General features: G+C 40.9%; 1 long non-coding RNA gene across 1 annotated transcript; it reads right to left on the reverse strand.

Moving 5' to 3' along the window:
* Positions 1-22510: 22510 nt before the first annotated feature.
* On the reverse strand, positions 22511-24179 carry LOC110905842. The gene is made up of 3 exons (XR_002573462.2): positions 24045-24179; positions 23487-23540; positions 22511-22855 (listed from the first exon to the last, which is right to left on the reverse strand). It is a non-coding gene; the product is annotated as an uncharacterized LOC110905842 (long non-coding RNA).
* Positions 24180-25446: the final 1267 nt, after the last annotated feature.

Raw genomic sequence — 25446 nt, forward strand, 5'->3', positions numbered from 1 at the left:
AGGAATTGTTGGCGGATCAAGGGCAGACCTTGCAGGTCCTCAGCTTTGGAGGCCTTTCTCTTCTTGCCTCCCTTTCCTTTGAGGGGTGCCTTGGGGATTGAAGCGGTCGGGCTGGCAGGAGTCTTTCTCTTGGAGGATCTGACAGTGGTAAGATCAGTGACACTGAACTTTGAAGCAGATTTGGTGGATTTTCCAGCACCTACACAACCAAAACAAGATAAGTATCTTTACCTTACTTATACTTCACTATTTATTTGAATTTTTAAACAAAGATACTTACTTGACATCGTGACAGAGCCTGAGGATACCTCCTGTGAATCCTGGGTGGTTGTCTTGAAAGATCTTGTTTCAGGATCAAGTCTCTTGAAGACGGCGAGTCTCTCCTTGGCAGCAGGAGTCAGTCTGAGATGTGAGACGGTGATAGCTGCACAACAAAAAAACAGAAGGGGTCAGTGATCCTTATTTGAAAAAAAGTTCTCTGGTGATCCTTCTCAGGATCCTCCATCCTACCATGGGTAGTCCATTTCCCGGGTAGATCCTTCCCGTTAGGGATAGAATCTCTTTTGACGAAAAAGAAACGCCGCTTCCGGTTAGTGTCATTTTTGGTAGCTTTGAAGATCGGATGTTCCTCACCAGGTTTACGTTTGAACAAATAACGATGAGAGCCAAAGGTAGTGAGATCATACAACTCTCCTAGCTCTGACATTCCCAGGTCTATCCCCTCCTGCTCAATGATCCTTTCAAGGGTATACAAAACCCTCCAGATCATCGGCATGGCTTGGATGTAAGAGATGCCGGTTAAGGAAAAGAAAGATTGGGTATGTTTTGGTCAAAAATCACACAAGGATAATACAACCAAACTCTTTGTAAACGGGGAATGATGCTTGGTATGATGAACAAAGATAAGGATCATTTAAATGTAAATTGCACAAGTGACACAAGGATTTATACGAGGAAAAAGCCCTTGATCAATGAATGATCTCCGGCATAAAAAACCTCGGGTGATGGAAACTACCGATCACCAAACTTCAATATAACAAACAAAGTTTACAACTTCGGATGGTAACGAGCTAGGTACAAGGATCACTACGGTGTTGTATGCTAGTACGTGTAAGAAAATTGTGTTGTGTCTTCCGAATGCTGTAGAGTGCCATTTATATAAGCGTGTGTGGTTGAATTTTAGGCAAGTCACCTAACTACTAGCTCGTTACCCCTTTAGAAATAGAAGCAAATTTAGCCTAACGAATTGCCCGTAAATTGTGCTAAGTTTCCTTATTTTCCACAACGTCTATTTCCGGCGATGTATGTGCGAGATTTACGTGAAAGATTCCTTAATAACGTTGCCAAGACCAGGTCCAACTCGTAATTCCTGCAAAACAACATTAAATTCGAAGAGAACAATCGTTAGTATGAGGATCCTTAGGATGATCCGTGATCCTGATCCTGAAGCTCTTCTGAGGATCACTATCTGCCAAAGAAACAAGGATCACTTGTTAGGATATCATGTAAGGATCATAGGTCATTAAAATCCTGCCCTAACAGGGTAAAGGCTGGAAAAGGATATGTATAGCCTATGGTGAACGGAGTAACAGGAAAAGCAACCCAATTATCGGAAATATGGTCACTCAGGGCATTGGGGTCAAAGGATTTAAACACAGTATTCGCCGGGAAACAGTAGCGGATCCTATCAATCTGTGGATCGGTGAAACAACAACATTCTTTTATGGAATCCTTGATGATCCCTTGACCCTTCAAGGGGCTATTCTTTTTGGGATCCTTAGCAGGAGAGTTCCGGAGCAACATTTTTTGCGAGATGAAAGAAAAAGAAATAAAACAGAGTAAGAGAAGGTGAAGAGAGAATACCTGTTTATCTTCGGATGGGATTATAAAGGGAGTATCGCTGAAATTTAAATGCAAAATGATCCTATCTCTATCTCCTATTTATAATCATGATTGTGCAGGGTTGTCACTTCTGTGACGTCAGGATTGCAACGGATAGTTCTATATCAACGGCTATATATCCGTTAGTTAGTTGCGGATAAGATCAAGAAAATATAATTCGTTCATTTTACAAATTTCTCCTTATATTTTGGGGGCAATTGTTAGGGCAGGATTTTTAATGACCTATGATCCTCATGTGTTATCCTATTAGTGATCCTTACTTCTGTGACAGATAGTGATCCTCAGAAGAGCTTCAGGATCAGGATCATGGATCACCTTAAGGATCCTCATACTAACGATTGTTTGTTTATATTTCGTATTGTTTTGCAGGAGTAACAAGCTTGACCTGGTCTTGGCAACGTTGCTATGGAATATTCCACGGGTATTTCGCATACGTTTGACTGGAAATGGACGTTGTGGAGAACGTGGGAGCATGGCACAAAAGTCGGATAGTTTGTTAGCATAGTTAACCTCTATTTTTAAAGGGGTAACGAGCTAGTAATTAGAACTGTTAGGGGAGGATTTTCTAACAACTAGTGATCCTTACTTGTTATCCTAATAGTGATCCTTACTTCTGTGACAGATAGTGATCCTCAGAAGAGCTTCAGGATCAGGATCATGGATCACCCTAAGGATCCTCATACTAACGATTGGCTGTTTATGTTTCGTATTGTTTTGCAGGAGTAATAAGCTTGAATTGGTCTTGGCAACGGTACTATGGAATATTCCACGGGTATTTCGCACACGTTTGAATGGAAATGGACGTTGTGGAGAACGTGGGAGCATGGCACAAAAGTCGGACAGTTTGTTAGCTTAGTTAGCTTTTATTTTTAAAGGGGTGACGAGCTATTTTTAGAACACTTAGCCATTTTCAGCTACATACACTCTCGTACAACTGCACTCTTGAAGCTTTCAGCAAACACTTAAGAGTTTTCACACACTTTTACACAATTAACCATAGTGATCCTTGTACCTAGCTCGTCACTATCCGAAGTTGTAAACATTTATTGATTTATTTGAGCTTGGTGATCGGTAGTTTCCATCACCCGAGGTTTTTTATGCCGGAGATCATTCATTGATCAAGGGTTTTTTCCTCGTATAAATCCTTGTGTTGTTTCTGCAATTTACATCGAAGTGATCCTTATTATTGTTCTTCATTTCAAGCATCATTCCCCGTAACTAAGAGTTTGGTTGCATTATCCTCATTAGATTTTTGACCAAAACAGTTTGGCGCCCACCGTGGGGCAATTGGTGCTTCATTCCTAAGAAGTTTTTCTGTTGGTGATCATTCCGGTTCATTGCACACAAGTACATGGCTTCATCATTGAAGAATACCTTTATTGCAATGTCTGCGGTCAATTCGTCTCAGGGCATTCCACCTTTGCCTCCACCACCTGCTGGATCTCAGAAAAATGCTGAGAAGAAACCAACTCCCATTTTCTCCAAACCTCCAACTTCTTCTGCTTCTTACACTCCCACTACTAGTGACATGTTTACTTTGATTTTGCAGATGAAGGATCATATACAGCAATAGGATAAGACCAATGAAAGGATTCTCAAAGAAATCGGAGATCTCAGGAAACAAAAAAAGCGGCAGAGGATCATTCCCCACTGGTGCCCAGATCGTTGAATTTTGATACTCCGGTGATTACTTCTCAGCCATCAGCGGTTCCAGATGTTCAATATGTGGGTGGACCAAAAGGAGTGCACTACGGATCAACAATAGTGACTCAGGCATCAGGTTCATATTTCCAGCCAGCAGGATCCTATCCTCAGCATATGGTCTCCTTCATGAATTCAGAAGGATACTCAGGAGCGCAGCAGAATCAAGGATCTTCCTTTGTCCCAGGATCATCCCAGGTTCAAGGATCCTCCTTTGTTCCAGGATCATCCCAGGTTCAAGGATCCTCCTTTGTTCCAGGATCATCCCAGGTTCAAGGATCCTCCTTTGTTCTAGGATCATCCCAGGTTCAAGGATCCTCCTTCGTCCCAGGATCATCCCTGGTTCAAGGATCCTCCTTCATTCCAGGATCGTCCCAGGTTTAAGGATCCTCCTTTGTTCCAGGATCGTCCCAGTTTCAGGGATCCTTCCAGATGCCAGGATCCTTGAGGAGTTTGCAAACAGGAAGTTCAGATGTCCATCAAGGAGATTTTATTCCGATGCAGACCATTGCTTCTACTGGCCCTTCGGTCATTCCAGAGTCTCAGCAATATGGGTTCACATTTGGTGTTCCTAATTTGAACCCGGCGGGAGGTAACACTATTAATAATTCTCTTACAACTAACCATGGATTCATGCAGGATACAGGTATCAACCATGCCATGGCCAGAGAATTGCAAAAATTGAAGGATATGATATCAAGTGTTCCAGGAGTGGTCAAACCAATCCCAGAGATTGCAGATGGAAGCCATAAGATATCTCGTTTTGCACCACCAATTTGTGATGCTGAGATACCCAAAAGGTTCCATGTGCCAACCATGAAGCTGTATGATGGCTCGACAGATCCTGAGGAACACATAGCACAATACAGGGAGAGGATGGAGATCAATCCAATTCCAGAAAGGTTAAAGGAAGCATGCCTATGCAAGGGATTTGGATCCACTCTTACTGGATCAGCTCTCAAATGGCTGCTGAGTCTTCCCCCTTACTCTAATACCTCATTTGCTAATCTAGTTAACTTATTCAATAATCAATTTTCTTGTAGTAGAAAATTTGAACGATTAACTAGTGATCTATATAGGGTAACCCAGGGTCATAATGAATCATTAAGGGATTACATTACCAAGTTTAGTAAAGAATCCTTAGACATTCCCAACTTGGATATAGCCACGGCTGTTGAGGCCTTCAAGATGGGATTGCTTAGGGATTCATTGTTCTATGATGATCTTGTTATGACACCATGCAGGAACTTAGACGAGGTAAGAACCCGGGCACTCAGGTTCATCCGGCTAGAGGATGACAAGAGGATTCAGGAGAGATTAGCAGGATCCTCAAAACAGGAGAAGCAAGGATCCTCTTTCAAGAACAACAAGTTCAAATCCTATAACAGATCTGATAACCAGAACGTGCATGCAGTTGATCAAGAAGAGGATGATGAGGATTATCCTCCAATTTCTGAATATTGTTTTTCTGTTGATAACAATGAACTAATCCTTGCGATGCAGAATCTAGGTGATAAAGCCAGATGGCCTAGAAAAAATGACAGACCGGCTGCAACCAAAGATAAATCAAAGTGGTGTGCCTACCATGAAGATTTTGGGCATCTAACAGAAGAATGCATTGCATTGAGAAAGGAAATTGGATACTTGTTGAGCAAGGGGCATCTAAAAGAATTGCTGTGTAGAAAAAAGTCAAGGACTCAGGATCCTGAAAAGATCCCTGAAAAAGCTCCGGCCCCTCCAGCAGATGCACAAGTAATAAACTTTATTTCTGGAGGATCAGACATCTGTGGTACATCCTTCTCAGCAGCTAAAAGGCATGCAAAGGAAACTAAAATGGATAATGGAGAAAGACCTGTTCGAACATCAAGTGTCTCTGAAGGAAAAGTCATAACCTTTGATGAGGATGATCGTGTTGATATCCAGGATCCTCATCACGATGGTTTAGTTATTACTCTTTTCATTTATAACCATTTTGTCCGCAGGATCCTTATTGACGGAGGAAGCTCAGTGAACATTATCCAGCTTGATGTTCTAAAGAAAATGGGTATCCCTGAACCAGATATCATACCAAGATCCTCCGTGCTTGTGGGATTTAGTGGCGAAACCAAGAATACCCTGGGGGACATTAAACTCCCAATTTATGTTGAAGGATTACATAATTATCAAAAATTCTGTGTTATTGACTATTTATCTTGTTGTAATGTTATCCTTGGCATGCCCTGGATACACGACATGAAGGCAGTCCCATCTACCTACCATCAATGTGTGAAGCTTCCTAGTCCTTGGGGAATAGTCAAGATTTATAGTGATCAGCATGAGGCTAAGGACTGCTACACTTCGTTAATGAAACCAGCCTCGAAGTCAAGGGAGCAATAACAATCAAAGTACCCTCCAAGGGATGTCTTGGAGACAAGAGAGCAGGATGTGGTAGAAATCCTCATGGATCCTGATGATCCTGAATCCAAAATCTATATCGGATCAGGGATCCTTGGCAAAATGAAAGAAGACTTCGTATCCTTCCTCAAAAGGAGGAAAACTACCTTTGCATGGAAGCATGAGGATATGACAGGTATATCTAAGGATATTATCACTCATAAACTTGGCATTGACAGGTCATTCAAACCAATCCATCAAAAAAGGAGGAAGTTTGCACCGGAAAGAAATGCCATTATCCAGGAAGAGGTAGAGAAATTGCTCCGAGCAGGTATGATTAGAGAGGTCAAGTATCCAAGATGGTTGGCCAATGTGGTTGTTGTTCAAAAGAAAAATGGAAAGTGGAGGGTATGTGTCGATTTCACGGATTTAAATAAGGCATGTCCCAAGGATCCTTTCCCATTACCCCACATTGACTCCATGGTGGATGCAACGGCGGGTCATGAACTGTTGACTTTTATGGATGCTTCATCTGGATTTCAACAAATTCAGATTGAACCATCTGATCAAGAGGATACGGCTTTTATGACTCCAACCGGTATATATCGTTATATTGCTATGCCGTTTGGATTAAGGAATGCAGGTGCAACATATCAAAGGCTGGTGAATATGGTGTTCAAGGATCAGATTGGACAAACTATGGAGGTTTACATAGATGATATGGTGGTAAAGTCCATAAAAGCTGAGGATCACCTAAGGGACTTGGAGGAAGCATTTGATATCCTTGACAGATATAACATGAAACTTAATCCTTCAAAATGTCACTTTGGTGTTAAAGCAGGTAAATTCTTAGGATACATGGTGACCAAGAGAGGCATTGAAGCTAGCCCGGAACAAATCAAAGCCTTAGTGAATATCAAATCTCCTGCCAATGCTAAGGATGTCCAGAGGCTAACAGGCAGGATAGCAGCTTTGAACAGATTTATATCCAAATCCTCAGAAAAGTGCAAAGAATTCTATGATATCCTAAGGAAGAACAAGAAATTTGAGTGGACTGAGAAGCATGAAAATGCCTTAAGAGCTCTCAAAGATTACCTATCCTCAGCCCCGGCCTTGATGAAACCAGAAAAAGGCGATGTGCTATCCTTATATCTTGCAGTATCCTTAAAAGCAGTAAGTGCAGTCCTTGTTAAGGATCATCAAGGTACACAACATCCTGTCTATTATGTAAGTAAGAGTTTACTTGATTCCGAATCCAGGTATTCACACCTTGAAAAGCTTATTCTTGCATTAATCATGGCATCTACTAAGTTGAGACATTATTTTGAAACTCATGTTATTGTTGTTAAAACTAATTTTCCAATTAAGAATGTCCTCAGGAAACCAGAGATGTCAGGAAGGATGGCTAAGTGGGCAGTGAAGCTTAGTGCCTATAATATAAGATATGAGCCTAGGACAGCCATCAAATCCCAAGCATTGGCCGACTTTGTGGCAGATTTCAGTAGTGATTTACAAAAAGAAGCTGAGTTAGAAGTCCAGCAGCTAGAGGAGACCAAGGATCCTTGGATACTCTATACTGATGGATCCTCAAACGTCAAAGGCACAGGGCTTGGTATACTACTAAAATCGCCACAGGGGGACATAATACCCCACTCTATAGCTTGTGAGTTCCAAACCACCAATAATGAGGCTGAGTGTGAAGCCTTGATTGCTGGTTTGCAAATTGCTAAGCATATGGGAATCAGGTATCTTGAGGTACATGTAGATTCATTATTAATCACAAATCACTTTAATGGATCCTATACTGTTAAAGGTGAAAAGCTAACCAAATATTTGGAGATAGTCAAAGAATTGGCACTCTCTTTCGTTTTCTTTAGTTTGACACAGGTACCAAGGGAAGAAAATACAGAAGCTGATGCATTGGCTAACTTAGGATCATCCTTGAAGATCCCGGAGGATATAAGTATCCCCATTATCCATATCTTGGCTCCTGCCATCGAGGATCATGTGGCCATGGAAATAGGGGAGGATTCTGCAATTATCCCTAGTGAGGATACTCAATCTTATTCATGATCAGGATCATGGATCTCACCAATCATGAGATACTTACAACACGAAGAGATTCCTACGGGAGAAAATCCTAGGGCTTTCAAAATTAAGGTATCTCAAATCACAATCTTAAATAATATGTTGTATAAGCGATCTCTTGCAGGACCATATTTAAGATGCATTGAGGATCCTGAAGTCCAAGAAGTTTTAAAAGACTTCCATGAAGGAGATTGTGGACAGGATACTACTGGCCAACTATGAAAAGAGATGCTGTGGAGTATGCTAAGAAGTGTGATCCTTGTCAGAGACACATCAATATCCTTCATTAGCCGGCTGAATTTCTACATCCTATATCCTCCTCTTGGCCATTTATGAGATGGGGCATGGATATAGTTGGTGTTAGGGGAGGATTTTCTAACAATTAGTGATCCTTATTTGCTATCCTAATTAGTGATCCTTACTTCTGTGACAGATAGTGATCCTCAGAAGAGCTTCAGGATCAGGATCATGGATCACCCTAAGGATCCTCATACTAACGATTTGCTGTTTGTGTTTCGTATTGTTTTGCAGGAGTATTGAGCTTGACTTGGTCTTGGCAACGTTACTATGGAATATTCCACGGGTATTTCGCATTGAATAGAAATGGACGTTGTGGAGAACGTGGGAGCATGGCACAAAAGTCGGACAATTAGTTAGCTTAGTTAGCTTTCATTTAAAAAGGGGTGACGAGCTAAATTTAGAACACTTAGCCAATTTCGGTTACACACACACACTCTCGTACAATTGCAGTCTCAAAGATCTCAGCAAACACTTAACAAATCTCACATTTTTACACGATTAACCATAGTGATCCTTGTACTTAGCTCGTCACTATCCGAAGTTGTAAACTTTTATTGATTTATTTGAGCTTGGTGATCAGTAGTTTCCATCACCCAAGGTTTTTTATGCCGGAGATCATTCATTGATCAAGGGCTTTTTCCTCGTATAAATCCTTGTGTTGTTTGTGCAAGTTACATCGAAGTGATCCTTATAATTGTTCTTCATTTCAAGTATCATTCCCCATAACTAAGAGTTTGGTTGCATTATCCTCATTAGATTTTTGACCAAAACAGTTTGGCGCCCACCGTGGGGCAATTGGTGCTTCATTTTTAAGAAAGTTGTCTGTTGGTGATCATTCCGGTTCATTGCATACGAATACATGGCTTCATCATTGAAGAATACCTCTACTGCAATGTCTGCGGTCAATTCGTCTCAGGGCATTCCACCTTTGCCTCCACCACCTGCTGGATCTCAGAAAAATGCTGAGAAGAAACCAACTCCCATTTTCTCTAAACCTCCAACTTCTTCTGCTACTTCTACTCCCACTACTAGTGAGATGTTTACCTTGATTTTGCAGATGAGGGATCATATACAGCAACAGGATAAGACCAATGTTAGGATCCTCAAAGAAATCGGAGATCTCAAGAAACAAAAGAAAGTGGTAGAGGATCATTCCCCACTAGTGCCCAGATCTTTGAATTTTGATACTCCGGTGATTATTTCTCAGCCTTCGGTGATTCCAGATGTTCAGTATGTGGGTGGACCAAAAGGAGTGCACTACGGTTCAGCAATAGTGACTCAGGCATCAGGTTCATATTTCCAGCCAGCAGGATCCTATCCTCAGCATATGGGATCCTTCATGAATTCAGGAGCCTACTCAGGAGCGCAGCAGATTTAAGGATCCTCCTTTGTTCCAGGATCATCCCAGGTTCAAGGATCTTCCTTTGTTCCAGGATCATCCCAGGTTCGAGGATCCTCCTTTGTTCCAGGATCATCCCAGGTTCAAGGATCCTCCTTTGTTCCAGGATCATCCCAGGTTCAAGGATCCTCCTTTGTTCCAGGATCATCCCAGGTTCAAGGATCCTCCTTTGTTCCAGGATCATCCCAGGTTCAAGGATCCTCCTTTGTTCCAGGATCATCCCAGTTTCAGGGACCCTTCCAGATGCCAGGATCCTTGAGGAGTTTGCAGACAGGAAGTGCAGATGTCCATCTAGGAGATTTTATCCCAATGCAGACCATTGCTTCCACTGGCCCTTCGATCATTCCAGAGTCTCAACAATATGGGTTCACATTTGGTGTCCCTAATTTGAACCCGGCGGGAGGTAACACTTTTAATAATTCTCTTACAACTAACCATGGATTCATGCAGGATACAGGTATCAACCATGCCATGGCCAGAGAGTTGCAAAAATTGAAGGATATGATATCAAGTGTTCCAGGAGTGGTCAAACCTATCCCGGAGATTGCAGATGGAAGCCATAAGATATCTCGTTTTGCACCACCAATTTGTGATGCTGAGATACCCAAAAGGTTCCATGTGCCAACCATGAAGCTGTATGATGGTTCGACGGATCCTGAGGAGCACATAGCACAATACCGAGAGAGGATGGAGATCAATCCAATTCCAGAAAGGTTAAACGAAGCATGCCTATGCAAGGGATTTGGATCCACTCTTACTGGATTAGCTCTCAAATGGCTGCTAAGTCTTCCCCCTTACTCTATTACCTCATTTGCTAATCTAGTTAATTTATTCAATAATCAATTTTCTTGTAGTAGAAAATTTGAGCGATTAACTAGTGATCTATATAGGATAACCCAGGGTCATAATGAATCATTAAGGGATTACATAACCAAATTTAGTAAAAAATCCTTAGACATCCCCAACTTGGATATAGCCACGGCTGTTGAGGCCTTCAAGATGGGATTGCTTAGGGATTCATTATTCTATGATGATCTTGTTATGACGCCATGCAGGAACTTAGATGAGGTAAGAACCCGGGCACTCAGATTCATGCGGCTAGAGGATGACAAAAGGATCCAGGAGAGATTAGCAGGATCCTCAAAGCAAGAGAAACAAGGATCCTCGTTCAAGAACAACAAATTCAAATCCTATAACAGATCTGATAACCAGAACGTGCATGCTGTTGATCAAGAAGATGATGATGAGGATTGTCCTCCAATTTCTGAATATTGTTTTTCCGTTGATAACAATGAACTAATCCTTGCGATGCAGAATCTAGGAGATAAAGCCAAATGGCCTAGAAAAAATGACAGACCAGCTGCAACCAAAGACAAATCAAAGTGGTGTGCATACCATGAGGATTTTGGGCATTTAACAGAGGAATGCATTGCATTGAGAAAGGAAATTGGATACTTATTGAGCAAGGGGCATTTAAAAGAATTGCTGGGTAGAAAAAAGTCAAGGACTCAGGATCCTGAAAGGATCCCTGAGAAAGCTCCAGCCCCTCCGGCAGATGCACAAGTGATAAATTTTATTTATGGAGGATCAGACATCTGTGGTACATCCTTTTCAGCAGCTAAAAGGCATGCAAAGGAAGCTAAAATGGATAATGGAGAAAGACCTGTTCGGACATCAAGTGTCTCTGAAGGAAAAGTCATAACCTTTGATGAGGATGATCGTGTAGACATCCAGGATCCTCATCACGATGGTTTAGTTATTACTCTTTTTATTTCTAACCACTTTGTCCGCAGGATCCTTATTGACGGAGGAAGCTCAGTGAACATTATCCAACTGGATGTTCTAAAGAAAATGGGTATCCCTGAATTAGATATCATACCAAGATCCTCCGTGCTCGTGGGATTTAGTGGCGAAACCAAGAACACCCTGGGGGACATCAAACTCCCAATTTATGTTGAAGGATTACATAATTATCAAAAATTTGTGTTATTGACTGTCTATCTTCTTGTAATGTTATCCTTGGCAGGCCCTGGATACACGATATGAAGGCAGTCCCATCTTCCTACCATCAATGTGTGAAGCTCCCTAGTCCTTGGGGAATAGTCAAGATTGATAGTGATCAGCAGGAGGCTAAGGATTGCTACACTTCATCAATGAAATCAACCTCGAAATCAAGGGAGCAATAGCAATCAAAGTATCCTCCAAGGGATGTCTTGGAGGCAAGAGAGCAGGATGTGGTAGAAATCCTCATGGATCCTGATGATCCTGAATCCAAAATCTATATCGGATCAGGGATCCTTGGCAAAATGAAAGAAGATCTCGTATCCTTCCTCAAAAGAAGGAAGACTACCTTTGCATGGAAGCATGAGGATATGACAGGTATATCTAAGGATATTATCACTCATAAACTTGGCATTGACAGGTCATTCAAACCGATCCATCAAAAAAGGAGGAAGTTTGCACCAGAATGAAATGCCATTATCCAGGATGAGGTGGAGAAATTGCTCCGAGCAGGTATGATTAGAGAGGTTAAGTATCCAAGATGGCTGGCCAATGTGGTTGTTGTTCAAAAGAAAAATGGAAAGTGGAGGGTATGTGTCGATTTTACAGATTTAAATAAGGCATGTCCCAAGGATCCTTTCCCATTACCCCACATTGACTCCATGGTGGATGCAACGGCGGGTCATGAACTGTTGACTTTTATGGATGCTTCGTCTGGATTTCAACAAATTCAGATGGAACCATCTGATCAAGAGGATACGGCTTTCATGACTCCAACCGGTATATATTGCTATATTGCTATGCCGTTTGGATTAAGGAATGCAGGTGCAACATATCAAAGGCTGGTGAATATGATGTTCAAGGATCAGATCGGACAAACTATGGAGGTTTACATAGATGATATGGTGGTAAAGTCCATAAAAGCTGAGGATCACCTAAGAGACTTGGAGGAAGCATTTGATATCCTTGACAGATATAACATGAAACTTAATCCTTCAAAATGTCACTTTGGTGTTAAAGAAGGTAAATTCTTAGGATATATGGTGACCAAAAGAGGCATTGAAGCTAGCCCGGAACAAATCAAAGCCTTAGTGAATATCAAGTCTCCTGCCTGTTAGGGCAGGAATTTAATGACCTGTGATCCTTACATGATATCCTAACAAGTGATCTTTGTTTCTTCGGCAGATAGTGATCCTCAGAAGAGCTTCAGGATCAGGATCATGGATCATCCTAAGGATCCTCATACTAACGATTACTCTCTTTGAATTTAATGTTGTTTTGCAGGAATTACGAGTTGGATCCGGTCTTAGCCATCAGAGTCAAGGAATCTGTCACGCTGATTTCGCACATACATAACCAAAGATAGACGTTATGGAGAATATGGAAACTTAGCACAAATTACGGGCATTTAGTTAGGCTAAATTTACTTCTATTCCTAAAGGGGTAACGAGCTAGTAGTTAGGTGATTTGCCTAAAATACGACCACACACACTTATATAAAGGGCACACTTCAGCATTTGGAAGACACAACACAATTCTCACACGCTTTAGCATACGATACTGTAGTGATCCTTGTACCTAGCTCGTTACCATCCGAAGTTGTAAACATTGTTTGTTATATTAAAGTTTGGTGATCGGTAGTTTCCATCACCCGAGGTTTTTATGCCGGAGATCATTCATTGATCAAGGGCTTTTTCCTCGTATAAATCCTTGTGTCACTTGTGCAATTTTCATTATAGTGGTCCTTATCTTTGTTCATCATACCAAGCATCATTCCCCGTTTACAAAGAGTTTGGTTGCATTATCCTTGTGTGATTTTTGACCAAAACAGTTTGGCGCCCACCGTGGGGCAATTGGTGCTTCATTCATAAGAAAGTTTTTCTGTTGGTGATCATTCCGGAGTGTTGCATGGCTTCATCATCGAAGAATACCTCCACAGCGATGCCTGCAGTCAATTCATCTAATGGCATTCCACCTTTGCCTCCACCACCGGCTGGATCTCAGAAAAATGCTGAGAAGAGACCAACTCCTATCTTCTCTAAACCTTTATCTTCTGCTCTAACTTCTTCTGCTCCCAGTACTAGTGATATATTTACTTTGATTTTGCAGATGAGGGATCGTATGCAGCAGCAGGATGAAACTAATGACAGGATCCTCAAAGAAATCGGAGATCTCAAAAGGCAAAAGAAAACGGCAGAGGATGATTCCCCACTGATGCCCAAATCTTTGAATTTTGATACTCCGATGATTACTTCTCAGCCATCAGAGGTCCCAGACATTCAACATATGGGTGGATCAAGAGGAGTGCATTTCGGCCCAGCAGCAGTGACTCAGGCATCAGGATCATATTTCCAACCGGCAGGATCCTATACTCAGCATATGGGATCCTTCATGAACTCAGGATCCTCCTTCGTTCCAGGATCATCCCAGGTTCAAGGATCCTCCTTTGTTCCAGGATCATCCCATTTCAGGGATCCCTTCAGATACCATGATCCTTGAAGAATTTGCAAACAGGAAGTCCAGATGTCCATCAAGGAGATTTTATTCCAATGCAGACCGTTGCTTCCACTGGTCCCTCCATCATCCCAGAATCCCAGCAATATGGATTCACATCCAATGTTCCTAACTTGAACCCGATGGGAGGTAACACTTTTAATAATTCTCTTACCACTAACCATGGATTCATGCAGGACACAGGTATCAACCATGCTATGGCCAGAGAACTGCAGAAACTGAAGGATATGATATCAAGTGTTCCAGGGGTAGTCAAACCTATCCCGGAAATTGCAGATGGAAGCCATAAGGTATCTCGTTTTGCACCACCAATTTGTGATGCTGAGATACCCAAAAGATTCCATATCCCTACTATGAAGCTGTATGATGGTACGACGGATCCTGAGGAACATATAGCACAATACAGGGAGAGGATGGAGATCAATCCAATTCCAGAAAGGTTAAAGGAAGCATGTCTGTGCAAGGGATATGGATCCACTCTTACTGGATCAGCTCTTAAATGGCTGCTAAGTCTTCCCCCTTACTCTATTACTTCGTTTGCTAATTTAGTTAACTTATTCAATAATCAATTTTCTTGTAGTAGAAAATTTGAACGATTGACTAGCGATTTATATAGGATAACTCAGGGTCATAATGAATCATTAAGGGATTATATAACCAAATTTAGAAAAGAATCCTTGGACATTCCTAACTTGGATGTGGCCACAGCTGTTGAGGCCTTCAAGATGGGATTGCTTAAGGATTCATTGTTCTATGATGGTCTTGTTATGACACCATGCAGGAACCTAGACGAAGTAAGGACCCGGGCACTCAGGTTCATCCGGCTAGAGGATGACAAGAGGATCCAGGAGAGACAAGTAGGATCCTCAAAACAAGAAAAGCAAGGATCCTCTTTCAAAAGCAACAAATTCAAATCCTATAACAGAACTGACAACCAGAATGTGCATGCTGTTGACCAAGAAGAGGATGATGAAGATTATCCTCCGATTTCTGAATACTGTTTTTCCGTTGATAACCATGAACTAATCCTTGCAATGCAGAATCTAGGAGAAAAAGCCAGATAGCCCAGAAAAAATGACAAACCAGCCGCAGCTAAAGATAAATCAAAGTGGTGTGCATACCATGAGGATTTTGGGCATTTGACAGAGGGATGCATCGCATTACGAAAGGAAATTGGATATCTGCTGAGCAAGGGGCATTTGAAAGAATTGTTGGGGAGAAAAAAGCAAAGGACTCAGGATCCCGAAAGGATCCCTGAAAGAGCTCCAGCCCCTCCGGCAGATGCACAAGTGATCAACTTCATTTCTGGAGGATCAGACATCTGTGGTACATCCTTCTCAGCAGCTAAAAGGCATGCAAAGGAAGCTAAAATGGATAACGGAGAAAGACCTATACGAACATCAAGTGTCTCGGAAGGAAAAGTGATAACCTTTGATGAGGATGATCGAGTTGACATCCAGGATCCTCATCATGATAGTTTAGTTATTACTCTCTTTATTTCTAACCACTTTGTCCGCAGGATCCTTATTGACGGAGGAAGCTCAGTAAACATTATCCAGCTTGATGTTCTGAAGAAAATGGGTATCCCTGAATCAGATATCACACCAAGATCCTCTGTGCTTGTAGGATTTAGTGGCGAAACTAAGAAAACCCTGGGGGACATCAAACTCCCAATTTATGTGGAAGGATTGCATAATTATCAAAAATTTTGTGTTATTGACTGTTTGTCTTGTTGTAATGTTATCCTTGGCAGGCCCTGGATACACGATATGAAGGCAGTCCCATCCACCTACCATCAGTGTGTGAAGCTCCCTAGCCCATGGGGAATAATCAAGATCGATAGTGATCAGCAGGAGGCTAAGGATTGTTACACCTCATCAATGAAACCAGCCTCGAAATCAAGGGAGCAATAGCAATTAAAGTATCCTCCAAGGGATGTCTTGGAGGCAAGAGAGCAGAATGTGGACGAAATCCTCTTGGATCCTGATGATCCTGAATCCAAAATCTACATCGGATCAGGGATCCTTGATAAAATGAAAGAAGACATAGTATCCTTCCTCAAAAGAAGAAAATCTACCTTTGCATGGAAACATGAGGATATGACAGGTATATCTAAGGATATTATCACTCATAAACTTAGCATTAACAGGTCAGTTAAACCAATCCATCAAAAAAGGAGGAAGTTTGCACCAGAAAGAAATGCCATTATCCAGGAAGAGGTAGAAAGATTACTACGAGCAGGTATGATTAGAGAAGTGAAGTATCCAAACTGGCTGGCCAATGTGGTTGTTGTTCAAAAGAAAAATGGAAAGTGGAGGGTATGTGTCGATTTCACTGATTTGAATAAGGCATGTCCCAAGGATCCTTTCCCATTACCCCACATTGACTCCATGGTGGATGCAACGGCGGGTCATGAACTGTTAACCTTTATGGATGCATCATTTGGATTCCAACAAATTCAGATGGAACCATCTGACCAAGAAGATACGGCCTTTATGACCCCAACCGGTTTATATTGTTATATTGCTATGCCTTTTGGATTAAGAAATGCAGGTGCAACATATCAAAGGCTGGTGAATATGATGTTCAAAGATCAAATTGGACAAACTATGGAAGTATACATAGACGATATGGTGGTGAAATCCAAAAAAGCTGAGGATCACCTAAGGAACTTGGAGGAAGCATTTGATATCCTTGATAATTATAACATGAAGCTTAATCCTTCAAAATGTCACTTTGGTGTTAAAGCAGGTAAATTCTTAGGATATATGGTAACCCAGAGGGGCATTGAAGCAAGCCCGGAACAAATCAAAGCATTGGTGAATATCAAATCCCCTGCCAACGCTAAGGATGTGCAAAGGCTAACAGGCAGGATAGCAGCTCTAAACAGATTCATATCCAAATCCTCAGAAAAGTGTAAAGAATTCTATGATATCCTAAGAAAGAATAAGAAATTCGAATGGACTGAAAAGCATGAGAATGCTTTACAAGCCCTAAAAGAATACATGTCCTCAGCCCCAGCACTGATGAAACCAGAAAAAGGAGATGTGCTATCCTTATACCTTGCGGTATCCTCAAAAGCAGTAAGTGCAGTCCTTGTTAAGGATCATGAAGGAAACCAGAGATATCCGGAAGAATGGCTAAGTGGGCAGTAAAGCTTAGTGCCCATGATATAAGATATGAGCCTAGAACAGGCATCAAATCCCAAGCATTAGCAGACTTTGTGGCTGATTTCAGTAGTGATTTACAAAAGGAAGCCGAATTGGAAGTTCAGCAGCTGGATGAAACCAAGGATCCTTGGATACTACATACTGACGGATCCTCAAATGTTAAAGGCACGGGGCTTGGTATACTACTAAAATCGCCACAGGGGGACATAATACCCCATTCCATAGCTTGTGAGTTCCAAGCCACTAATAATGAGGCTGAATATGAAGCCTTAATCGCTGGTTTGCAAATTGCTAAGCATATGGGGATCAGGTATCTTGAGGTATACGTGGATTCATTGTTAATCACTAATCACTTTAATGGATCCTATGCTGTTAAAGGTGAAAAACTAACCAAATATTTAGAGATAGTCAAAGAATTGGCACTCTCCTTTGTTTCCTTCAGTTTGACACAGGTACCAAGGGAGGAAAATATAGAAGCTGATGCATTGGCCAATCTAGGATCATCTTTGAAGATCCCAGAGGATATAAGTATCCCCATCATCCATATCCTGGCTCCTGCTATTGAAAATCAGGTGGCCATGGAAATAGAAGAGGATTCTGCAATGATCCCTACTGAGGATACTCAATCTTGTTCAGGATCATGGATCTCACCAATCATGAGATACTTACAACACGGAGAAATTCCTATGGGAGAAAACCCTAGGGCTTTCAGAATTAAGGTATCTCAATTCACAATCTTAAATAATATGCTGTATAAGCAATCTCTTGCAGGACCATATTTAAGATGTATCGAGGATCCTGAAGTTCAAGAAGTGTTAAAAGACTTCCATGAAGGAGACTGTGGAAACCACACCGGGGGCAGGGCATTGTTCTCGAGGATCTTAAGGACAGGATACTACTGGCCAACTATGAAAAGGGGTGCTGTGGAGTATGCTAAGAAGTGTGATCCTTGTCAAAGACACAGCAATATCCTTCATCAGCTAGCTAAATTCCTACATCCTATACCATCCTCTTGGCCATTCATGAGATGGGGGATGGATATAGTTGGCAAGCTCCCTAAAGCACCTGGTGGAAAAGTATTCATGCTTGCTATGACTGACTACTTCTCCAAGTGGATAGAGGCTGAAGCTTTTGCCCAAGTCAGAGAGAAGGAAGTTATATCCTTTATTAAGAGAAATATTATAACTAGATTTGACATTCCTTCCGAAATTGTATGTGATAATGGTTCCCAATTTATTGGGAGCAGGACTACTAACTTTTGTGACAGTTGGGGGATTAAGATGATAACATCAACACCAGTCCACCCACAAGCCAATGGTCAAGCAGAATCATTCAACAAGATCATCATCAACAATCTGAAGAAGAAACTTGGATCCAAGAAGGGGAAATGGGCAGAGGAATTGCCCTATGTGCTTTGGGCTGATAGGACAACTCCCAAGAATGCTACTGGTCAAACACCCTTCTCCTTGGTGTTTGGGGCCGAATCAGTGATCCCAACAGAAATGGTGGTTCCAACTGCTAGAACAAGTACCCGTGATCCTGAGGAGAATGATGCAAACCTGGCTCAAGACTTGGATACTATTGAAGAAATCAGGGATCTGGCTAGGATAAGGATGGCTAGCTACCAACAAAGAATGGCTGGTGCTTACAACAAAAATGTCAGGATAAGGAAATTCCAAGTGGGGGATATGGTATTGAGAAAAGCATTCCAAAATACCACCAATCCTACTGATGGGAAATTGGCACCAAAATGGGAAGGCCCTTATTTGATCGAAGCCGAAGCAGGAAAGGGGGCATATAGATTGCTTACCATGGAAGGTAATCTGTTACCAAGAGCCTGGAATGCTGTCCACTTGAAAAAATATTTCATGTGAGCAGGATCCTTCTGGCATGAATGATCCTTACATTGGAAGTATCCTTCAAGGATCCCTGAAGCATCAATGATCCTTACTCTGGTAATGTCCTAAGCTCGAACTCTTATTTACATATTTTTATTTTATTTAAGGATAAGGATCATGTATCCTTCATCCTTCTCTCACGAGATTTTGAGTTCTAATAAGTCCAGGTATCCTTAGCATAATGTCGACAATCTTCAGAAGCAACTCAGATCCTTGGGTTCAACCCCAGTTATTTGGGCTTGTCCCCAGTTATCCTTGGGCTTGTCCCCAGTTTTCGCCTGTAGCGCACGATGATCCTGGTATAGTTCACGTCTTTGGGACCAGTACTCACTTTAGGGGCTGATAATTCCATCGTACTGGCTATACCTAGGATCCTACGTATAATGGTAGACGTACCATACATCCGTTCCTAAGGTTTCTAACGTTTTCACGTTAGCTAAGGTTTTGGCATTTTCATGTCACTAAGTTTGGATAGTCGCCAGTAAGGGCCATACTCCAGTTTACACACGATCCTTGGGCTTGTCCCCAGTTATCCTTGGGCTCGTCCCCAGTTATCCTTTGGGCTTGTCCCCGGTTACTAACTTATCTTTTATATTGGCTTAGTCCCAAGTTATATTCTATTTTTCAGGTTTTCGAAGTTAAACAATTAAGGATCCTCAATCCTTATTATCCATTAAAGTTTTACTTATGGTTATCCTGATTAAAGGTTAGGATCCTAACTTGGGTCCTCAGGTATGATCCTTAACTATTTTTAATTTCATTCATTATTCATTTGAATAACCCTTAGGCCTTGACAACTGAACCTATAATCCTTAAAAAGAGCCACTTTTTGGAAGTTTTCAACTATAGGATACTTGATCCTGGATCGTATCCTAAATTTCTTAAACATAATTTGCTTAACTTTTCTCACTCAGACAAATATATATCAAAACAATTGGAAGTTAAAAGGATAAACAAGGATAACAACACAAGATAAGCCAAAAAGATTAGAGTTATTTTATTAATAAAAAGTTTAAACCCTCAAAGTTGTCAAAATTGCCAACCCACGTTTCTACCAGCAAAACGTGGTCCGTCCACATGGGTTGGCAAAGGGTGTCCATTGTTCATGCGGTCATAGCAAGTGCAGGAAATTCAAGGCGGCAGGATCATAATGGCTTCATCCCCCAAACAGAGGATCCCTCCACCATATGAAATCCTACCTATTGTTCACAGGATCCTAGATCCTCAACCCTAAACCTATTGTTCAAATACAGACCATAATTGTTTTAAAACATCACAACCACAAACAAACAAAAAAAATTGGGCTCCGGCTAAGTCTCGAAATTTCCATCATTGCCCAATCCTGCAGCTCAATCCTTCGCTGCACCATCACCACCGGCTCCACTTGCCTCTCCACCCTGATCCTTGCCAGCATCTCCACCCTCAAGCATCGGGATCTCCTCAGCCTCTTCATCATCAAGCTCTGCCAGCCTCGCCTTCCAGCCCTCTATGTCCCATGTGCTCCTGTCGAAGGTAGGATCCTGAGCCTCCATAGCCATTTGCAGCTGGATCTTGTACATTGCTATTGCAGCAGAGACCTTGGCATCTTGAGTGATCTCATGCTTCTCATAGTCAAAGTTGATCAGCATTTTGGCAGCATCATCCTTGGTGGCTCGGAGCTCCTTCTCAAGATCAGCTATCTTGAGATCCTTCAACACAGCAACTTGTTGGAGGTCAGCAATCTGGCGGTCCTGATCCTCGACGTGGCCAACATACGTCTCTATCTCAGCAAATTTCTGCAAGGAAAACAAGGCATAACATCAGAAACAAGTGATCCTCAAAACTGTCAGGATACACAAACAGGGGCAGTGATCCTTACCTCGTTGAAGTAGTCCAGAAACTGTTGGCGGAGCAGGGGCAGACCTTGCAAATCCTCAGAGGCCTTTCTCTTCTTGCTTCCTTTACCCCTGCTGCCCGAGTTCTTACTTCATCTAGGTTCCTGCATGGTGTCATAACAAGATCATCATAGAATAATGAATCCTTAAGCAGTCCCATTTTGAAGGCTTCAACAGCCGTAGCCATATCCAAGTTGGGAATGTCCAAGGATTCTTTGCTAAATTTAGTTATATAATCCCTTAATGATTCATTATGACTTTGAGTTACCCTACATAAATCACTGGTTAATCTTTCAAATTTTCTACTACACGAGAATTGGTTATTGAATAAATTAACTAAATTAGCAAATGAAGTAATAGAGTAAGGGGGAAGACTTAGCAGCCATTTAAGAGCTGATCCAGTAAGAGTGGACCCAAATCCTTTACATAGGCATGCTTCCTTCAACTTTTCTGGGATAGGATTGATCTCCATCCTCTCCCTGTATTGTGCTATATGCTCCTCTGGATCCGTTGTACCATCATACAGCTTCATAGTAGGGATATGGAACCTTTTGGGTACCTCTGCATCACAAATTGGTGGTGCAAAGCGAGATACCTTGTGGCTTCCATCTGCAATCTCTGGGATAGGCTTGACTACCCCTGGAACACTTGAGATCATATCTTTTAGCTTCTGCAATTCCCTGGCCATAGCATGATTGACACCTGTATCCTGCATGAATCCATGGTTAGTGGTAAGATAATTATTTAAAGTGTTACCTCCCATTGAGTTCAAGTTAGTGAATCCATATTGCTGGGATTCGGGGATAACGGAGGGACCAGTGGAAGCAATGGTCTGCATTGGAATGAAGTCCCCTTGATGGACATCTAGACTTCCTGTTTGCAAACTTTTTAGGGATACTGGCATCTGGGAGGATCCTGGTATCTGGAAGGATCCTGGAACGAAGGAGGATCCTTGACCCTGGGATGATCCTGGAACAAAGTAGGATCCTTGAAACTGCTGTGCTCCCGGATCACCCTGTTCTAAAGGTTACCAAAAATGATACAAACTGGAAGCGTCGTTTCTTCTTTGTGAGGAGGGATACCCTCCCTAATGGGAAGGATCTGCCCAAGGAGTGGGCCACTCATGGTAGGATATAGGATCCTGGAAGGATCACCATCAGACTTGTCTCTTATGATGAGGATCACTAATGTCTTATCTTAAAACTATTACATTTCCTTACTTTTTACCAAAGGATAAGGATCCTGTATCCTTCATCCTCTTCTCACGAACCATTTGAGTGTTACGACCGCTTTTCCAAAATAATAGATTTCTTACATAAACAAGATTTTTCGGACATTGAAATACCACTTTGACACTTAATAGAAATTTTTACAAAAATTGGGCATGACCCGTTTGTAAAACGGACATACCCCCTGTTTTGACATAACATACAACGTTTACATACGACCCATTTTACATAAAACCATTCCAACAAAAATAACGAGTTTTCAAATCTAAAACAATTCAACAAAGTTTAACCAAGTAACAAAACATGGACCCGAAAGCATGCGTATAAGTTGCGGAAGCGCTTGGTATTATAAGGCTTGAACATGTGCTCGTCCCATACCTCCAAATCGCCTATAGAGGTGCTTTACCTACATTAACATCCACAATAAAAAAAAGTTAGTTATCGCCATAGAAAATCATAACCTTTCGTTTTAGCTTTATCCATATAAAACATTCTTACTCTTAAGCATACAACAACCCAATAATTGGGTTAGGCATAACCACTCTCATAGAGAGTTTGACATACACATTCGACCCGTGCAATTGGGTTTAGCATAAACACTCTCGTAGAGAGTTAAGCATACACATTCAACCCGTTTAATTGGGTTTAGCATAAACACTCTCGTAGAGAGTTAAGCATACACATTCAACCCGTTTAATTGGGTTTAGCATAAACACTCTCGTAGAGAGTTAAGCATACACATTCAACCCGTTTAATTGGGTTTAGCATAAACACTCTCGTAGAGAGTTAAGCATACACATTCTTTATTATAGCATTCAAGCTATCCGTTAGAACGGATGGCATTCATCTTTACTTGACACGATTGAATCTCAATCGATCAAATGCATAGCTTAATACCACATTCAATAGCATTCCCAAATCCGCAAGGGATTTGTCGCTTACTTACTACTTGTCGTATTTGTCATACAAAGATAAGTTTACATCAAAATTTATATGAATAGAAAGGATAACAAGGACTTGTATGCAAAGAAACATACCTCGATCATGCGTGTCTTCCGTTTTCTTAGTGCTTGAACTTTCTTCTTTCACGCCTACATTAACATGTTCATTCTATCATTTAATCCATCCGAACATCATTTCATTATTTTCGTGTATTATCATAAAACAACATCATCATAATTTTTCCGAATTTCACATAAATATTCTCTTAAGCATTTCATCAAACACTTGGCGGGTTTCGCATTTGTAGGACACTAAACACCATTATCCTAGGGCATAATTTTAACTAGTCCTTCTATAATTTCATCAACATTCAATCAAATTCATGACTAACTTTCATCCTACACCAAATTGTCTATGAATCCTAGTATCACAAGGACATCAAAGTTAAATTTTCACATAATTATACCCACCTTATTCATAACACATTCTCATAAAGTGAAACTATATTAAGAACTTTCAATTGACCTAAAATCAAACATGATTTCTGTTGTAGAAAGTAGTTCTAACATCCAATTTACACAAATCATATCAAAACTCATGATTCAGATGAAACCCATTTCTTGAAATTTATCAATTCACGAAATTGAACTTACCATTTTAATGAGCAAGGTTTGATGCTCGAAATAGGGTTTCATGCATTCGATTTTTCCTTGAATTTCCTTCTCAATTGGATGGATTTGGTGAAACTAGGGTTTCACCCCCTTGTCTCTGCTTGAACGATCGACCAGACACAGTGTGTGTGTTCCCATTTTTTTTAATCTTTTACTTATGTAAGTTGTGACATCTTACAACTTTGGTCCCTTTAGTTTGTTATGTGTTTAATTAAACATTCCCCATAACTTAACTTCCATTTTACCATAATTCATTAACTATGTTAAGTCCTTTGTCTATTTTCACTTATTTTCATATTGAACATTTTTGGGGTGTTACAAATCTACCCCCCTTAAAGGAGGTTTCGTCCCCGAAACCTTTCTCATTCCAACTAGACCAGTTCTACTCTAAACTTTCCATTTATTCATTCACAACGCTTACTACACCATAAATGCATTCTGGATCTTGGCAAAAGTTTCATTTTATAATGCTAGTTCCTAGCATACATCATCACTAGCACTTCGTTCATTGAAATTTATTCCAATGTATACTATTGGTCGTACAAGCCTATGTTTACAGCTTGTTTCTATCTTTCTAATTAAACGTAACATATTCATACATTTACTCACATAAATAAATCGATTTATTTTATTCCGCACACGAATCATGCACGACATAATTCATTATTGTAATTATAAGCAACCCCATCATTCCATTACTAACATTCTTCCAATTACTTTTTCATACTTAATACGAGTATAAGGCATCATTCTACGGTTACCACCGTCACTTGAACTAATTACAGGTTTGAGTTTAGCCTTGAATTTAATCCTTCGCACACTTTATTATTAGCTCCTTGCATGAACTACTTATGATAACAACTAGGTATGTTGTGTATGAGCACCATACTAGCGTTTAACCAATTCAGCTTAAACTTTCATTTAAGGCCTTTAATTCTCCCTCTTAATGTCATTCATACCTTCTCACGCTGACCATTACAGGTCGATCACTGTATAGCATACCATAATTATTCTACCATTCATTTTGTTCACACTTACAAATAAATCTACGGATTCTTAATCCTTAGCTAAGAATTAAACATTTTACTAACCTCGCTTTCAATGTATAAGTCGGTTATCCGTGTGCCGGATCGATCCGCTTCTTTATATGTACCTTCCGTACTAAAATTGGTCCCATTTATTCATGAAATATGCTTTCACTCGTGGGCATCCTTCCACTAGCTTCAATACTATCATTTTACTAAGGATTCCATCATATTTATCTATAAATAAATAATTAGCACATAACCTTTCATAATTATGTCCTACAGGGTGTTTGTTCGCCTATTGTATCTTTCAAAATTTTCTTACGTACATGCTAAACATATCATACATTCCATTTCTT

The sequence above is a fragment of the Helianthus annuus genome, chromosome 14 (genome assembly GCF_002127325.2).
Source record: "Helianthus annuus cultivar XRQ/B chromosome 14, HanXRQr2.0-SUNRISE, whole genome shotgun sequence".
Taxonomy (NCBI): domain Eukaryota; kingdom Viridiplantae; phylum Streptophyta; class Magnoliopsida; order Asterales; family Asteraceae; genus Helianthus; species Helianthus annuus.